This window comes from Schistocerca gregaria, chromosome X (genome assembly GCF_023897955.1).
Source record: "Schistocerca gregaria isolate iqSchGreg1 chromosome X, iqSchGreg1.2, whole genome shotgun sequence".
NCBI classification, from domain to species: Eukaryota; Metazoa; Arthropoda; class Insecta; order Orthoptera; family Acrididae; genus Schistocerca; species Schistocerca gregaria.
In genome coordinates this window covers 562204107-562221582 of record NC_064931.1, presented here as the reverse complement: position 1 = coordinate 562221582, position 17476 = coordinate 562204107, and the positions used below count along the sequence as shown (strand labels likewise).

At 47.7% G+C, this 17476-nt stretch overlaps 1 protein-coding gene and 1 pseudogene across 1 annotated transcript in view; both read left to right on the top strand.

The window, feature by feature from the left end:
* LOC126299060 (complex I assembly factor ACAD9, mitochondrial-like) overlaps positions 1-17476 on the top strand; it is a 104815-nt gene that overhangs the window by 5799 nt on the left and 81540 nt on the right. The window lies entirely within an intron of this gene.
* On the top strand, positions 15053-15170 carry LOC126299840 (5S ribosomal RNA; annotated as a pseudogene).

The window sequence follows — 17476 nt, the reverse complement described above, 5'->3', positions numbered from 1 at the left end:
ACAGAAACTATGTAAACTCAAAGCCATGTTAACACGATCACAAGCAAATCTAAAATGAACCCAATATGACAATTTAAACTTGTCATGCGCACATACACCACCAGAAGGTACCACCAATCACACCACCACATCTACAAACACAACCAAGTCAAAAACTCCGCATCATAGTGACTTCACACACCACCACCATTATGTCATGAGTCAAAGCAGACGGTTGGAATTGGACACTTCTGTTGACCCTTGGTGTGTATACTAGTAATTTTAACAGTAAGCCTCCATGTGATGCACAATGCCTCAATTTTTTAGCAGTCTACCAATGAATCTGCATACATTTTGTTTTATATGGTTGTTTCATTTTAAATTTTTGGTTCATGAATGTGTCCACCCTCTCCTCCCCCTCCCCCGGGGCTTGCTGCTCTTGGGCAGGTTCTTGCTTGGCTCCTGCGGGACCCCAGTCTTTGCAGCATCTTTTTCCTCCTGTGCTGCATGTCTATCCTGTTGCTGTTCTTTTTCCCCTCCCTTGGGGAATGTGTCTGGACTGTTTTTGGAAATGTATTCTTCATTTTCGGTAGTCAGTATCAGAATACTCTCCTCTGCATTTCGTTCCTTTGTTCTGTCTTCACCTTCTCCCTTCCTCGACTTTAGCATTTGAGATTTCTCTTTTTCTTCTCCCTTCTTGTTTGCTCCTGAAGACTGACCCACCTGCCTGATGCATAACGGATAACTGTGTAACGTGTAATTCCTAGCCCGGTTTTGATAGGTAGAGTTCGCATGTACCCCCTGCTACACGCCAGCACTAGGGAGGGATGATTACCTGAGCTGCTGCCTTCCCAACTTGCCGATTGATCTCTCTGTCAGGTTTTTGGGAGGTATGACCTGAGATGTGAACAATCTCCTAAGGTGGGTGAGCCTCCAGTTGGAAGGAGTGCACCATTGGCAGCCATGGGGGAATTTTTCGCAATGAGCCAATCATCATCTTTGCAGTCCACATCTACCAAACTTAAACGGTATGAAGCTCCCGATTCCAAGACCCTCCCATGTGCACCACACTTCCTCGTGACTTCACATACTGAAGACGGTCAGTCCTTTGCAACAGTAAATCTGTTTCTTATTCAGAAACCTGTTGATGCAATTGCCGGCCCTGTGAAATTCTGCTCTCATTTATGTAATGGTGCTTTGCTTTTTGAGGCTACTTCTGATTCTCAAGTACAACTGCTGCTTGCAGCTTCGCTCCTCCACCGCTATTCTGTTTTTGTCGAGACCCTTTGAACATGGAATTCTTCCCGTGGTGTTATTTACACTACGCTGCTCGATGGTCTGACCAAGGCAGAAATCTGATGAGGGTGTCATTGCAGTCTCTCAGGTGATGAAGAAAGTAGGTGCATCCTTAGTGCCCAAACACACTTTTTCTCGCCTTTGATAGAGTGATGCTTCTGTCCAAGATCAAAGCAGGCTATGAAGTTATTACAGTCCAACTGTACATTCTGAAACTGATGTACTGCTCCAGTGTAATCATTTCAAGTACACTCAAATGTCCTGTAAACACACGGCCAAATGTGTAACCCGTGGTAGGGATGCCCACGAGGGCAATTGTCTGCATCCTTCTCCCTGCTGTATCAACTGCAATGGCAACCATGCAGCCTCCTCTCAAGATTGTTCCATGTATCTCGATGAGTGGGCTGTCCCAGTTGTATGGGTAAAGGAAGAGTGCCTTACCTGGTTGATCACAAGTTATTGGCTATTTGCAAACCCTGTTTTTACCATCTGGCACTTATATTATTGTTCTTGCTACATCTTGCTTTACGCCGGTCATGCCCATGCAGACATGCAACATCAAATTCAGCACTGCAGTTGTGAAATCACCCAGTGTAATGCTAGCATTGCCGTCTCCTTGTCCAGCTCTGCAAAAAGCAACCAAACTTCGTCTCACGGGGAGAAGTCACCTGCTACAAAACTGGCAGGCTGAAAAGGACAGAAGTAATACTCCTGCAAACACTGTTCCTCCAGACGACAAAAATCTGAATATTCCTCTGCCACCCGGAAAGGCTCCAAGAAGTCAAAGAAAGGCAAATGGACATCTCCTTCGCCAACTCAGAGATACTCTTCTATGGTGTCACCACATGATACGCTCACCTGTATGCCTGTATGACGCCCATATGCACCACCAACCATTTTTCTGCCCTGGACTTTGCAGATTGACAGAGGGCAACTGCTGATGTCTTTGTAGATCTCGCGGAGCAGGATCCCTCCAGCCTCTGCTCCCTGTAGCAGAGAGTCTTTGAAGGCTAGCATTGGCAGCTGACGAGGTGACACCCCATCATTTTTTCCCTGCTCCCCTTTCCTCATTATAGCTCTCCTTCAGTGGAATGTTCGCAGCCTTGGATCAAACAAAGAGGATTTACAGATTCTCTTAGAAATGCAGTGTCTGCTTGTTATCTGCCTCCAGGAAACAAAATGGCATCCTCACATTTCTTCCTGGTCCATTTTGACCTTCCAGACATAAGTCCATCTCATTGTGGAGTCATGCTGCTCATACGGGATGACGTTCATAGTCAGTCCAACTCCCTGACTACCCACCTTCAAGCTGTTGCATTTCGCCTTTTCCTTCCTCACTTGACCTTTTCCCTTTGTACTGTTTACATCCCTCTGTCATTCAGTGTCACCAGGACAGACTTCCTCAGCCTACTGGATAGCTATATTACCCCTTTCTGCTGCTTTGTGACCTTAATGTGCACCATCCCCTTTGGGGTTCTCCCAGAACCTGTTTCAGAGGTGCCCTCTTGGCTGACCTTCTCAATCAACTTAACCTCTTTTGTCTTAACACAGGAGCACCCACATTCCTTTCAGAATTCATGCACACCTATTCCCATTTGAACCTACCCTTCTGCACTGCCCAGTTTGCCCATCGTCTCAAGTGGTTCATTCTTTCTGACACATACTCAAGCGACCATTTCCCCTGTGCTGTCTGTTTGCTGTATCGTACCCCACCTACAAGCACACCCAAATGGCAGCTTACTAAGGCCAACTGGAGGCTTTATTCATTGCTGGCGACCTATGATGAACAACATTTCCCAGTTGTGATGACCAGGTAGAATGTCTTACAAATATTATCCATACCACCACTGAACATTCCATTCCTCGCACTTCCTCTTTACAACACTGTGGCCTGGTCCCTTGATGGACTGGTGCGTGCCATGGCACAATTTGCGCACGGAGATATGCTCTATATGCGTTTTTAACTGCCATCCTACAATGGGAAACTGCATTTGTTATAAACAGTTGCATGCACAGTGTTGTCCCATTCTTTGGGATAGCAAAAACGCTGGCTGGTTCATTCACTAGCTCTTTTAACTCCCTCTTCAATTGTGTGGGCCAACTTCTGACAGCTCTGTGGGACCGCCCCCTGTGGGTCTGGGGATTAGAATATGCCCAAGGTATTCCTGCCTGTCGTAAGAGGTGACTAAAAGGAGTCTCACACGTTTTAGCCTTTATGTGATGGTCCCCTGTGGGGTTAGACCTCCATTTTTCAAAATTTTCCCAAAGAGCAAGCCAATTGGGGAATGGCGGCTTACGTGGTGCACCGTGTCCATCATGCCTTGAGATCTTTAGCCCACTTTCTCATTGTTGCACTGCAGTCCAGCTTGTTCTCCATCTCTTGGGCGAGGACGCCTTCCTGGGTGCATTTTCCACCATGCAGTATGCAGTGTTGCTTTTTGCACCGATGATGACCATGGACTTCTTTGCACCTCATATCCAGGATGGTACCCAGTTCGTTGTGGTAGGGCCGCCATGTACCCTGTTGGTTGCAGCCCTCTGACAACACAGGGATTGCTCTGCTGATGCCTGCGCTATTAACGTATGCCAAGGAGTAGGTGCCCATCACCCTGGGGCATCGGGACTCCTGGCAATGGCCATCCTCCCAGGTGACCTTTGCTGTGGCTAGGTAGCGCCCATGGGAAGGTCTCTGGTCGGAGTGGGTGGCACCAGGCAGATGATGCACGATGAAGCATACCTCATCATCACTTGCTGGTGATCAAACACCAGCAGTCTCTAAGCATTCCCAATCTCAGTACAATGCAAGAAAGTACTACTCTAAATCATTCCCCTCCCTGGCCACACCATGGGAGGAACGCCTACATTTTGTGGCTGTGATCTCCGTCATACACCACTGATATGAGACCATTTGTAGCCCCATCAGTTCCGTGAATTCCAGTCGGCTCTGAGAGCCAGAAGGCTACACCAACCCCCTTGATTGTGGGAGGGAACTTCCCCACTTCCCCCATGTTGCTCCCACACCACCTACCTCGGGAGCACTGCCCCCCCTTAACTATTGGGGACACCAGTCCCCACTTCTCAGCCAGAGAAGCATAAATCTTCTTCAGCTCCTCTCACTAGGAAGGGGTCTCTTGGGTCACTCCCTTTCCAGGTTTCTGCTAATGGGAAAGATGACGCTTGCCAGTGGCTGAAGTGCCCAAAAGCAGCTGGTCGTAGGGCTTCACGATCATCCTCAGTCCTGGAGACTGAATCAGTGAAGACCTCCCAGCAAGAGAAACCCAAGAAGCAACAAGAAAAGTCCAAAAAGGATACCCCTAAGACTAAGGAAATTGTGGTGGCACCCTCATCATCGCTACCTACAAGTTCTGCGTCTTAGGATGAGGTCGATATTCTGGCGTTTGTTGAGGACCTAGATCTCGCTGGACCCTCAGACACAGTGGTTGTAGACTGCTCAGGCAATAAGTCGCTGGCAACAGGTGGCCCTGAGGCATAAACTGCCTCATTGACTGTACGATGCCTTGCCAGTCTCACAATGACGCGATCCTTCAGTGGAACTGCGGCATTTTTTTCCACTGAGCTACGGTAACTTTTAAGTTTTACACCTGCTTTCTGCATTGCCCTCCATTAAACCTGGTTCCCGGCATTGCGGACCCCTGTCAGTGGAGTTTGCGTTTAAGTCCAAAACTCAGTCTGTAGTGAACCTGTGCCCCTTCAAACCCCCTTGAAGCTGCGGCTGTCAGAATAAGGACGACACAGGAAATAACTGTCTGGAATGTATATCTTCCTCCAGATGGTGCAGTACCCTTGAATGTATTAGCTGCACTGATTGATCAACTCCCTAAACCTATCATACTTTGGGGAGATTTTAATGCCCGTAACCACTTCTGGGGTGGCACCGTGCTTTTTGGCCGAGGCAGAGATGTCGAAACTTTACTGTCTCAGTTCGACCTCTGCCTCTTAAATACTGGGGCTGCCACATGTGTCAGTGTGACTTGTGGTAGTTACTCGGCCATTGATTTATCAGTTTGCAGCCCAGGACTTCTCCCGTCTGTCCACTGGAGACCACATGATGACATGTGTGGTAGTGACCACTTCCCCATCTTTATGTCACTACCCCGGCATCAGGCCCACAGACACCTGTCCAGATGGGCTTTAAACAAGGCAGACCAGGAAACTTTCACCTCTGTGGTCACCGTTGACTCTGTCCCACAAGGGAACACCGATTTGATGGTTGAGCGGGTGACTGCAACAATCGTTACTGCAGCAGAAAATGCAATCCCTCGCTCTTTAGGGTGCTCTCAGTGTAGGGTGGTCCCTTGGTGGTCGCCGGAAGTTGCTGAGGCAATTAAGGTGTCAGCGAGCTCTACAGCGGCATAGGCGGCACCCTTTCCTGGAGCACCTCATAGCCTTTAATTGGCTCCATGCCCACGTTCCCCAACTTATCAGAAGACAAAAGCAGGAGTGTTGAGAGAGATAAGTCTCAACCATTGTGTGCCGTATGTCATCTTCCCAAGTGTGGACGAAAATCAGGTGTCTTTTTGGGTACCAGACCCCAACAGGTGTCCCTGGCATTAACATCAGTGATGTGTTATCTACTAACGCAGACACGATTGCTGAGCACTTTGCTTGAGCCTCTGCATTGGAGAACTACCCCCCAGCCTTGTGCACCCTCAAATGGCGGATGGAAAGGAAAGTCCTCTCGTTCGCTGCATGTAACAGTGAACCATTAATGCCCCATTTGTAGAGTGGGAGCTCCTCAGAGCTCTTGCACATTGCCCCAATACAACTCCTGGGCCAGATTGGATCCACAGTCAACATCCCTTATCTGATTACAAGCGATATTTCCACATCTTCAACCAGATCTGGTGCGATGGCGTCTTTCCATCGCAATGGTGGGAGGGCATCATCATTCCGGTGCTTAAAGCCAGTAAAATCCAGTTTGATGTGGATAGCTATCGGCCCACCCATCAGCCTCACAGTTCTTTGTAAGGAACGTATGGTGTGTCGACGGTTGGGTTGGGTCCTGGAGCGACGTGGCCTACTGGCTCCATGTCAGGTCGGCGTCCACCGGGGCCGCTCTACCACCGATAATCTTGTGTCCCTTGAGTATGCCATCCGAACAGCCTTTTCCAGATTGCAACACGTGGTTGCCATCTATTTGATTTATGAAAAGCGTATGACACGACCTGGCGACATCATATCCTAGCCACTTTATATGAGTGGGATATCCGAGGCCCACTCCAGATTTTTATCCACAATTTCCCGTTGCTTCGTACTTTTCCCTGTCCAAGTTGGTGCCTCCCATAGTTCCCCTCATATCCAGGAGAATGGGGCCCCACAGAGCTTCATATTGAGTGTATCTCTATTTTTATTGGCCATTAATGGTCTAGCAGCAGCTGTAGGGCAGTCCGTCTCACCTTCCCTGTATGCAGACAACTTCTGCATTTCGTACTGCTCCACCAGTACTGGTATTGCTATGGGGAACCGTTCACAAGGCGCAGTCATGGGCTCTAGCCCACAGTTTCCAGTTTTTGGCCGCAAAGTCATGAGTTATGCACTTCTGTCAGTGTCGTACCATTCATCTGGAACCAGAACTTTACCTTAATGTTGATCCACTCACCATAGTGGAGACATTTCAATTCTTAGGAATGGTTTTCGACTGCCGATTGACTTGGCTACCTCACCTCTGTCAGCTTAAGTGAAAGTGCTGCCAGCACTTCAATGCCCTCCGCTGTCTGAGCAACACCAACTGGGGTGCAGATCACTCTACGCTGCTGCATCTCTATAGAGCCCTTGTTCTAGCCCACCTTGATTATGGGAGTGTGGTTTATGGTTCAGCAGCACTCTCAGCATTGCATTCGCCTAGTGGCAGGAGCTTTCAGGATGAGTCCGGTGACCATCGTCCTGGTGGAGGCCGGAGTCCAACCATTACAGGTTAGGCTTGCGCAATTGCTCTCCAGTTACGTTACAAACGTTCATAGTTCTTGTGCGCATCTGATTTACCGTCTCATTTTCCAGCCCACGGTGGTTCATCTCCCTCATTGGTGGCCCAGGTCAAGGCTTACAATTGCAGTTCGTGTGCGACCCCTTTTCTCTGAACTGGAGTCCTTACCTTTACCACCTATACATTAGGCTCATTCACGAGTACCTCCATTGTGTACACCTACACTGCGGCTTCACCTGGGCCTTTCATGTGACCCTAAGGACTCAGTTAACCCTGCAACTCTCCGCTGTCACTTCCTCTCTATTCTCGACAAACACCGGGGCCACAAAGTGGTTTACGCAGATAGCGCGATTGCTGGTGATCATGTTGGCTTTGCCTATGTTCATGGAGGACATATAGAACAGCATTCCTTGCCAGATGGCTGCAGTGCTTTCAGTACAGAGCTATGTGACCATATCTCATGCTCTTGAGCTCATCCGCTCATGCCCAGGCGAGTCATTTCTCCTGTGTACTGACTCCTTGAGCAGCCTACAACCTATTGACCAGTGCTAGCCTCACCATCCTTTGGTAGCGACCATCCAGGACTCCATCTATGCTCTGGAATGGTCCAGTCATTCAGTGGTGTACGTCTGGACCCCAGGTCATGTCAGAATCCCACGCACTGAACGTGCCGACAGGCTGGCCAAACTGCCTGAAACTGCTTATGGATATCGGCTTCTCTGAAACTAACATTCGTTCAGTATTACGCTGCAAGGTTGTGCACCTTTGGGAGATAGAATGGCATAACCTCAGTACACACACCAAGCTGCATGCCATTAAGGAAACTACGAATGTGTGGAAAAGCTCCGTGTGTGCCCCTCGCAGGGACTCTGTGGTTCTCTGTCAGCGCCACATTGCCACACATGGCTGATGCATGGTTACCTCCTCCATCGCGAGGACCCACTTCGGTGTCTCTGTGGCTCATGAATGATGGTTGTCCATCTCTTACTGGACTGCCCACTTTTAGCCTCTCTGTGGCAGACGTTTAACCTTCCCAGCACCCTGCCTTTGGTGTTGGGTGACAATGCTTCAACTGCAGATTTAGTTTTACATTTTATTCATGAGGGAGTTTTTTATTGTACCATTGAAGGGTGGACATTTAGCCTTCTCTCCGAGGACACCACCCTCCCTCCATTTTAACTGTCACACTTTCTTTGCATTTGATTTTTCTTGGTGGTTGTCTTTTCCCTACATTTATTCATCTCCCCTTGTCTTTTTGGGGTGGACATTTTAATGTGTTGCAGAGTGGCTGACTTATCCTCTTTTATTAGTGTGATCAGCCAGCCCAGACCATCTGCTCTATGGTTTAATATCTTCTACTTTTCCTTGTGGTGTATGTTTTCCCTGTTTCATGTTCGTTCCATTCGTTTTCTTTTTAGATGTGGTTTCCCATTCCTTTTCCCCTTTTACTTTCTCAAATGTACTTTGGGTGTTTTTGTACCTTGTGCCTTGCTTGCATCAGGAAAGATGGACTGATGACCCTGTAGTTTGGTCCCCTTATACCCCAAACCAACCAACCAAGATCTTGGTCCTGTTGCTCTTCCAGTCACTGAAACTATGTAATTCCTGGGTCTAATGCTCAATAGGATACTTTCTTGATCCTTCAATGTGTCTTACCCAGCAGTCCGCTGCTGCGTCGAGGTGCAGCAACAGCACAGGGTCTGGCACGTCGCTTGAGACACCCCAGGTGTTAAATGTAACCGTAGGCTTCCGCGGCCGTTGTCAATGTCAGTAAAATTCTTCTGGGTTAGAGACCGCATTGTCATTTATATAATTCCAACGTTTCGGCGTCTGTTGCAAGACGCCTTCCTCAGGGTGTGTTGCAGTTAGCAACACACCCTGGGGAAGGCGTCTTGCAACAGACGCCGAAACGTTGGAATTTTATAAATGACAATGCGGTCTCTAACCCAGAAGAATTTTATTGACACCCCAGGTGTTGCTTGCTGCGTCCGCTGACTCAGCCGCCGAGGCACCTACTAGTGTACCCGACGAGTTGGGGCCGCCCTTACCTCAGGGTGAGTGGTGTTGCCTGAGGTGGAGGGTCAATGTGGAGGCTGGCCCCACCCATTCATCCTGTCAGTGGGCAGTTGGCCGCTCCCTCAATAGGACCCGAGCAGGCACAAGGGGGCAAAGGCTTGCTGGTTATTGGGAGCTCCAACATTAGGCGGCTATCGTGCATATAGGGTGCAGTCGTCTGCAAGTAGTTGCTCACATTGGCACCAATGATGCCTGTCACTTGGGTTCTGATGTAATCCTCAGTTCGTACAGGCGGCTGGGGGATTTGGTGAAGGGTGCAAGCAGAGCTCTCTATTTGCAGCATCGTTCCCAGAGAGGATTGGGGTCCTTTTGTATGGAGCCGAGCAGAGGGTCTCAACCAGTGGAGTCATCGACTCTGTGACGGCCTTGGCTGCAGATTTCTAGACTTGTGCTATTGGGTGGGGAATTGTAGGACGCCCCTAGATAGGTCAGGGGTGCAGTACACAAAGGAAGCGGCTACTCGGGTAGCAGAGTAATTGTGGCGTGCACATGGGGGTTTTTTAGGCTAGGCAGTAGTGCAAGGTGTCCTGATGAACACTCACCAGTCGACGTGCAGGCAGGAAAATCAGGACGCGCTCAGTGTAAAGACACTTCAGCTTTCAAGATATTAGCACTAAATTTTCAGAGTGTTTGGAATAAAGTTCCTGAATTTACTGCACTCCAGGAAGCGTGTGGCACGCAAATTATTCTCGGGAGTGAGACCTGGCTGAACCCTGAGATAGGAAGTTCTGAAATATTTAGTGAGGGTTGGAACGTGTACCGGAAAGACAGATTAGACACCATAGGAGGTGGTGTCTTCATTGCAGTTGACCAAAATATTGTGTTTACTGAGGTCGAAGTATTGTGATTGTGAAGTTATCTGGACACGTTTAACAGGGCTAGGAGAAATAAAGTTAATTGTTGGGTGTTATTACCAGCCACCAGGTTCCACTGTGACAGTTCTAGAACCATTCAAAGGGAGTCTACACTCCGTATCGCAGAAGTACCCTGCTCATGCTATATTAGTCGGAGGCGACTTCAACCTACCTAGTATAGACTGGGATGTCTATGGATTCATTACAGGTGATACAGACCAGCCATCATGTGAATTACTTTTGTACACATTATCCAAAAACTGTCTTGAGCAGCTAAATCGACAGCCAACGCCTAATGGAAATATTTTAGATCTGGTAGCCACAAACAGACCAGACCTTATTGATGGTGTCAATCTTGAGACAGGGACTAGTAATCATGATGTTGTCATTACGATTATGGTTACGAAAGTTAAAAAGGTGGTCAAGAAGGCTAGGAGAGTATTCTTGCTAGAAAGAGCAGATAAGCAGTTGTTAGCATCCCACTTAGTAAATGAATCGACTTCATTTACTTCCAGTATGATGGACGTGGAAGAATTATGGGCAAATTTTAAACACATTGTAAATCACGAATTGGAGAAGTATGTGCCAAAAAAGTGGGTTACAGACGGAAAAGACCCACCGTGGTTTAACAGCGCAATTCAGAGAAAGCAAAGACAGTTGCACTCGCGGTACAAGAAAGATCGGGAGAATGAGGACAGACAAAAGTTAGTAGAGATTCGTGCTGCTGTAAAAAGAGCTATGTGTGAAGCATACAACCACTACCATCGTCATACCTTAGCAAAAGATCTTGCTGAAAACCCAAGGAAATTATGGTCTTACGTAAAATCAGTAAGCGGGTCGAAGGCTTCCATCTAGTCACTCACTGATCAGTTTGGCCTGGCAACAGAAGACAGCAAAACGAAAGCTGAAATTTTAAATTTAGCATTTGAGAAATCTTTCACGCAGGAGAATCGTACAAACATACTGCTGTTTAAGTCTGGTACAGATTCCCATATGGAGGACATAGTGATAGACATACCTGGGGTTGTGAAGCAGCTGAATGGGTTGAAAATAAATAAATCGCTAGGTCTTGATGGGATTCCAATTCGGTTTTACAGAGAGTACTCTACTGCATTGGCTCCTTACTTAACTTGCATTTATCGCGAATCTCTTGCCCAATGTAAAGTCCCAGCGAATCTCTTGCCCAATGTAAAGTCCCGAGTGACTGGAAAAAAGCTCAGGTGACGCCTGTATATAAGAAGGGTAGAAGGACGGATCCTCAAAATTACAGACCAATATCCTTAACATCGGTTTGTTGCAGGATTCTCGAACATATTCTCAGTTCGAATATAATGAATTTCCTTGAGACAGAGAAGTTGCTGTCTATGCATCAGCATGGCTTTAGAAAGCATCACTTCTGCGAAATGCAACTCGCCCTTTTTTCACATGATATCTTGCGAACCATGGATGAAGGGTATCAGACGGATGCCATATTCCTTGACTTCCGGAAAGCGTTTGACTCGGTACCCCACTGCAGATTCCTAACTAAGGAACGAGCATATGGGATTGGTTCCCAAATATGTGAGTGGCTCGAAGACTTCTTAAGTAATAGAACCCAGTATGTTGTCCTCGGTGGTGTGTGTTCATCGGAGGTGAAGAGTGGTAGGTCCGCTGTTGTTTTCTATCTACATAAATGATCTTTTGGATAGGGAGGATAGCAACGTGCGGCTGTTTGCTGATGATGCTGTGGTGTACGGGAAGGTGTCTTCGTTGAGTGACTGTAGGAGGATACAACATGACTTTGACAGGATTTGTGATTGGTGTAAAGAATGGCAGCTAACTCTAAATATAGATAAATGTAAATTAATGCAGATGAATAGGAAAAAGAATCCCGTAATGTTTGAATACTCCATTAGTAGTGTAGCACTTGACACAGTCAGGTCGATTAAATATTTGGGCGTAACATTGCAGAGCGGTTTGAAGTGGGACAAGCATGTAACGGCAGTTGGGAAGGCGGATAGTGATCTTTGGTTCATTGGTAGAATTTTGGGAAGATATGGTTCATCTGTAAAGGAGACTGCTTATAAAACACTAATACGACCTATTCTTGAGTACTGTTCAAGTGTTTGGGATCCCTATCAGGTCGGATTGAGGAGGACATAGAAGCAATTCAGAGGCAGGCTGCTAGATTTGTTACTGGTAGGTTTGATCATCACGCGAGTGTTACGGAAATGCTTCAGTAACTCGGATGGGAGTCTCTGGAGGAAAGGAGACGTTCTTTTTGTGAATCACTACTGAGGAAATTTAGAGAACCAGCATTTGAGGCTGACTGCAGTATAGTTTTACTGCCGCCAACTTATATTTCATGGGAAGACCACAAAGATAAGATAAGAGAGATTAGGGCTCGTACAGAGGCATATTGGCAGTCATTTTTCCCTCGTTCTGTTTGGAAGTGAAACAGGGAGAGAAGATGCTAGTTGTGGTACGAGGTACCCTCCGCCACACACCGTATGGTGGATTTTGGAGTATGTATGTATATGTATATGTATATGTATATGTATGCCAGTCCCTCAGTGTCCTACATGTCCCCAGTGGCACTTTCTGGGGAGCACATCGAACCACCCTCCTCCATTTCTACTGGTTTCTTGTACATTTGAAACTAGACAATGGGTGTTTCATTTATGCATCTGCACATCTGTCCCTCTTACACTGTCTCAATACTGTCCACCATTGTGGTATCCATTTGGCCACTGGCACCTTTTACATTAGCACGGTTGAGAGTCTGTATGCAGAAGTTGCTGAATGAGTGCTGTCCTACCTCTGTGACTTTCTCCTCAGCAGATATGCATGCCGTTTGTCTGCCATGTATGGCCACGAATCCTATGCCTCCTTTTGCAAGCTCCTTTGATCACCAGTGTGGGGTGTGTCCCTCTTGTCTGTTACCTCCTGGAGTTCGCTTTCGGCTCATGCTCTGGCTTCACGCCACTTGCCACTTTCCCAATGGGTGTGAACCCTACACCACCTTTGTGTGGCAGCCAGTGTTCACCTTGGCCTTCACTCACTTCCTAAGGACACTACTCCAGCCTCGCTCTATCACTTTCAGTTTCACAACCTTCATGTGGAACTTCGTGATAGTACCTTTGTGTTCACTGATGGCTCTCGAACTGACTGCAGTGTCCGGTGTGCCTTCGTCATTGGCACTGACATTTCTCAATATCTGCTTCTGGTACATTGTTCAGTATTTACAGCAGAGCTCTTCACCCTGCATCAGGCAATGCAGTATATCCGGCGATACACACTTTTCAGTTGCGTTATCTGCTCCGACTCTTTCAGTGCCCTTCAAAGCCTCCGTGTGCTATACACTGTCCATCCTTTAGTGCAAAGAGTCCAGGAAAGCTGTTACTAGCTCACCCTTGATGGGGCTGCTGTGATGTTCGTGTGGGTTCCTGGTCATGTCGGTCTGGCAGGAAACGAGGCCACTGATGCTGCTGCCAAGGCTGTAGTCGTCGTACCTCGGCTAACTAGTTCATACATTCTCTCCAATGATCTCTGTGTTGCCATCTGTCAGAGGGTAGTGTCACTTTAGCATCACCACTGGTCCTCCCTTCGTGGGAACAAGCTCCAGGTTATTAAGCCTCTTCCAGTGGCTTGGATGACCTCTCGGCCCTCTCTCCATGCTGAGATCATTTTAGCTGGGTTGTGTATCAGGCACTGTCTTTTTAGCCACCACCATTTTCTAAGTGGTGCTCCCACACCACTTTGTGCTCATTGTGTTCAACCTTTGATGGTCTGCCATTTCTTGATGGAATGCCATTTTTTAACCACTTATGTTCTCATTTGTGTTTGCCGTCTGAATTATCAGCCATTTTATCAAATGATCTGGGCTGTCGACTGCGTTTTACTTTTTTATCCGTTGTAGCTATATGACGGACATTTAATCTGTAGTTCAGGACCTCCGTTTCTCTATTGCATATTTTATAGACATTTCTCCATGTGCTTGTTTTTCGCTGTCTTCTCTTGCGTCGATTGTGATTAACATGTAGTAGTTTTTAACACCTCTCTTTGTCTTCTTGTTCTACAGTTCTGACATGGGCACTTATGACCCTAGTTGTTTGTGTGCCACAAAACAAAACAATCATGATTTGTACCCATTAAGTAGATTGCTATGTTCTTATTTCTATCTGCTATGATTCAATTCAATTTTGGGAGTTTTATCTGTCATCACTTCTTTCACATCTGACAGTTTTGTTAACATGAAAAATACTGAGTTGCACCATGATTTTGGAGTCCACGCAAATCTGTAAGTCCTCCAATAACTGGCTGGGTAACTCAGTTCAAAGGTTAAGGAAGGCAATAGGATTGTGGCTAGTCAAGCATTTCAGTGTTTGAAGCAACATTTAGGTTGATGGCAGCTGGTTTGGTACACCATAGACTGGTATTTTGTTCTCTAAGCATCTATGTAGAACTGTATCAAATGCCTTTTGGGAGTCAAGGAATGTGGAATCAACTTAGGCAGCTCTTTTTGCTGCCGTACGAATTTCATGGATGAATAGAACAAGTGGAGTAAATGAAGATTCTCCTAAATTCATCTTGATTCCTATGAGAGGATTTTCTGTTTTGAAAAAAAGGTCTTAACATGCAAACATAATCCAATTTTTGTATTTATACAACAGACCGACTTGAGCAATATAGGCCTATAGTTATTTACATTTGTCTAATGGTCCATCTTTCGAAGAGGAATGATCTGTGCTGTTTCCCATTCACTTATAATGCTTCATTCCTCGAGCATCCTTAGGTAAACTTTTGCTGGAAGGGAACAAGTTCTTTCACATAGTGAGTATAAAATCATACAGACATACTGTAAGATCATTTTCTTTCTTTAATGACGTGTAGTTGAGTTTTTAGTTTGCTATCACTAGTTTCAGGCAACGGCCTTGCCGCAGTGGATACACCGGTTCCCGTGAGATCACCGAAGTTAAGCGCTGTCGGGTATGGTCGGCACTTGGTTGGGTGACCGTCCTGGCCGCCATGCGCTGTTGCCATTTTTTGGGGTGCACTCAGCCTTGTGATGCCAATTGAGGAGCTACTCGACCGAATAGTAGCGGCTTCAGTCAAGAATACCGTCATAATGACTGGGAGAGCGGAGTGCTGACCCCATGCCCCTCCTATCCGCATCCTCCACTGAGGATGACATGGCGGTCGGATGGTCTCAGTAGGCCACTCATGGCCTGAAGACGGAGTGCTTTATCACTAGTTTCAATATCCATCATATTGGAATCCTTCTGACAACTGGAAGGAGGAATTGTAGTATGATTTTCTGCTGCAAAACAATTTGGATAGATGGAATTCCATTTCAGCCTCATCTGTGGCATCCCCCTTTTGATGCTCGTATCATCCTTAAGTGGATTTTTCTCAAATTGGTAGACAGACTTTTACTTTTCATTTCATTAGATGCTTTTCTCATTGATAAGAGTTTACTGTGCCACTGATGACAAGGTCTTTATAGGTAGGGGAAGGGCAGGAAGGAAAGCAGCCATGCCTTTTACAAAGGAACCATTTGGGCATTTACCTTAAGTGATTTAGGGAACCATGTAGAATATAAATCTAGACAACTGGATGAGAATTTGAACTGCCATCCTTCCAAATGTAAGTTTGTGTCTTACCACTGCACCACCATGCTCAGTCATTGCAGAAGATAAAAAAAAAGGAAAACTCCAAAAATACTTTCCTGTTGTTCCAAAATACGGTTCCTTCTGTTACCTCATTTAAATGTTACAAGAATGAATAGGTAAAAGTTCAGTTCATGTTTTTGGTTCACACTGCTGCAATATGTTTATACTTCATAATAAATGCTGCTTCCAAAGACCATCACTGTGTTGTTGTATGGTGGGATGGTTCCTCTGAAAGGGTGTGGCCACTTTCCTTCTCCAGCCGTCCCTAATCTGAGCTTGTGCTCCATCTCTGATGATGGTACGTTAAACACTAACTGCCTCCTCCCCCACCCCCAACTCAACCCACCCCCCCAACTCAACCCACCCCCCCAACTCAACCCACCCCCCCAACTCAACCCACCCCCCCAACTCAACCCACCCCCCCAACTCAACCCACCCCCCCAACTCAACCCACCCCCCCCAACTCAACCCACCCCCCAACTCAACCCACCCCCCCAACTCAACCCACCCCCCCAACTCAACCCACCCCCCCCCAACTCAACCCACCCCCCCAACTCAACCCACCCCCCCCCCAACTCAACCCACCCGCCCAACTCAACCCACCCGCCCAACTCAACCCACCCGCCCAACTCAACCCACCCGCCCAACTCAACCCACCCGCCCAACTCAACCCACCCGCCCAACTCAACCCACCCGCCCAACTCAACCCACCCGCCCAACTCAACCCACCCGCCCAACTCAACCCACCCGCCCAACTCAACCCACCCCCCCAACTCAACCCACCCCCCCAACTCAACCCACCCCCCCAACTCAACCCCCCCCCCAACTCAACCCCCCCCAACTCAACCCACCCCCCCCAACTCAACCCACCCCCCCCCAACTCAACCCACCCCCCCAACTCAACCCACCCCCCAACTCAACCCACCCCTCCCCAACTCAACCCACCCCCCCAACTCAACCAACCCCCCCCAACTCAATCCCCCGCCCCATCTCAATCCCCCGCCCCATCTCAATCCCCCGCCCCATCTCAATCCCCCGCCCCAACTCAACCCCCGCCCCCCCAACTCAACCCCCGCCCCCCCAACTCAACCCCCGCCCCCCCAACTCAACCCCCGCCCCCCCAACTCAATCCCCCTCCCAAACTCAATCCCCCCAAACTACACCCCCCCAACTCAACATCCCCCAACTCACCCCCAACTCAATCCCCCCCCACTCCCTGCCCCCACCCCCAAGCCCCACTGTCCCCCTCCACCACCCTCCTCTGTGTGCAGCAGAACTAATGTGTACTTCCATCTGGAAACGAAGCATTTGTTTTGTGTTGAGCACCTGGAGGATATGTTTGGGGAAATGACAGCTCTGTCCAAATGGCACAATGAGTCGGTTTTGATTCAGACGGCATCCCCAACCCAGTCCCGGGCGTTACTCACAGCAGGCTGGGTGATATTACTGTTTTGGTCACTCCCACAAAAGCCCCAGTATAGTCCAGGGAATTATTATTCATTTCGACCTTCTGTTACAGTCCGATCATGAGCTGCATGCCAATTTAGAACAGTGGGGTGTTCATTTCATCCAGCGCATTTACAGGGTACCCAAAGACAATAAGTTTGCCACTGGTGCCTTCATCTTGGCCTTTGAGAGTGATTCATTACCTGATGGTGTACCAATGTGATGTCGAA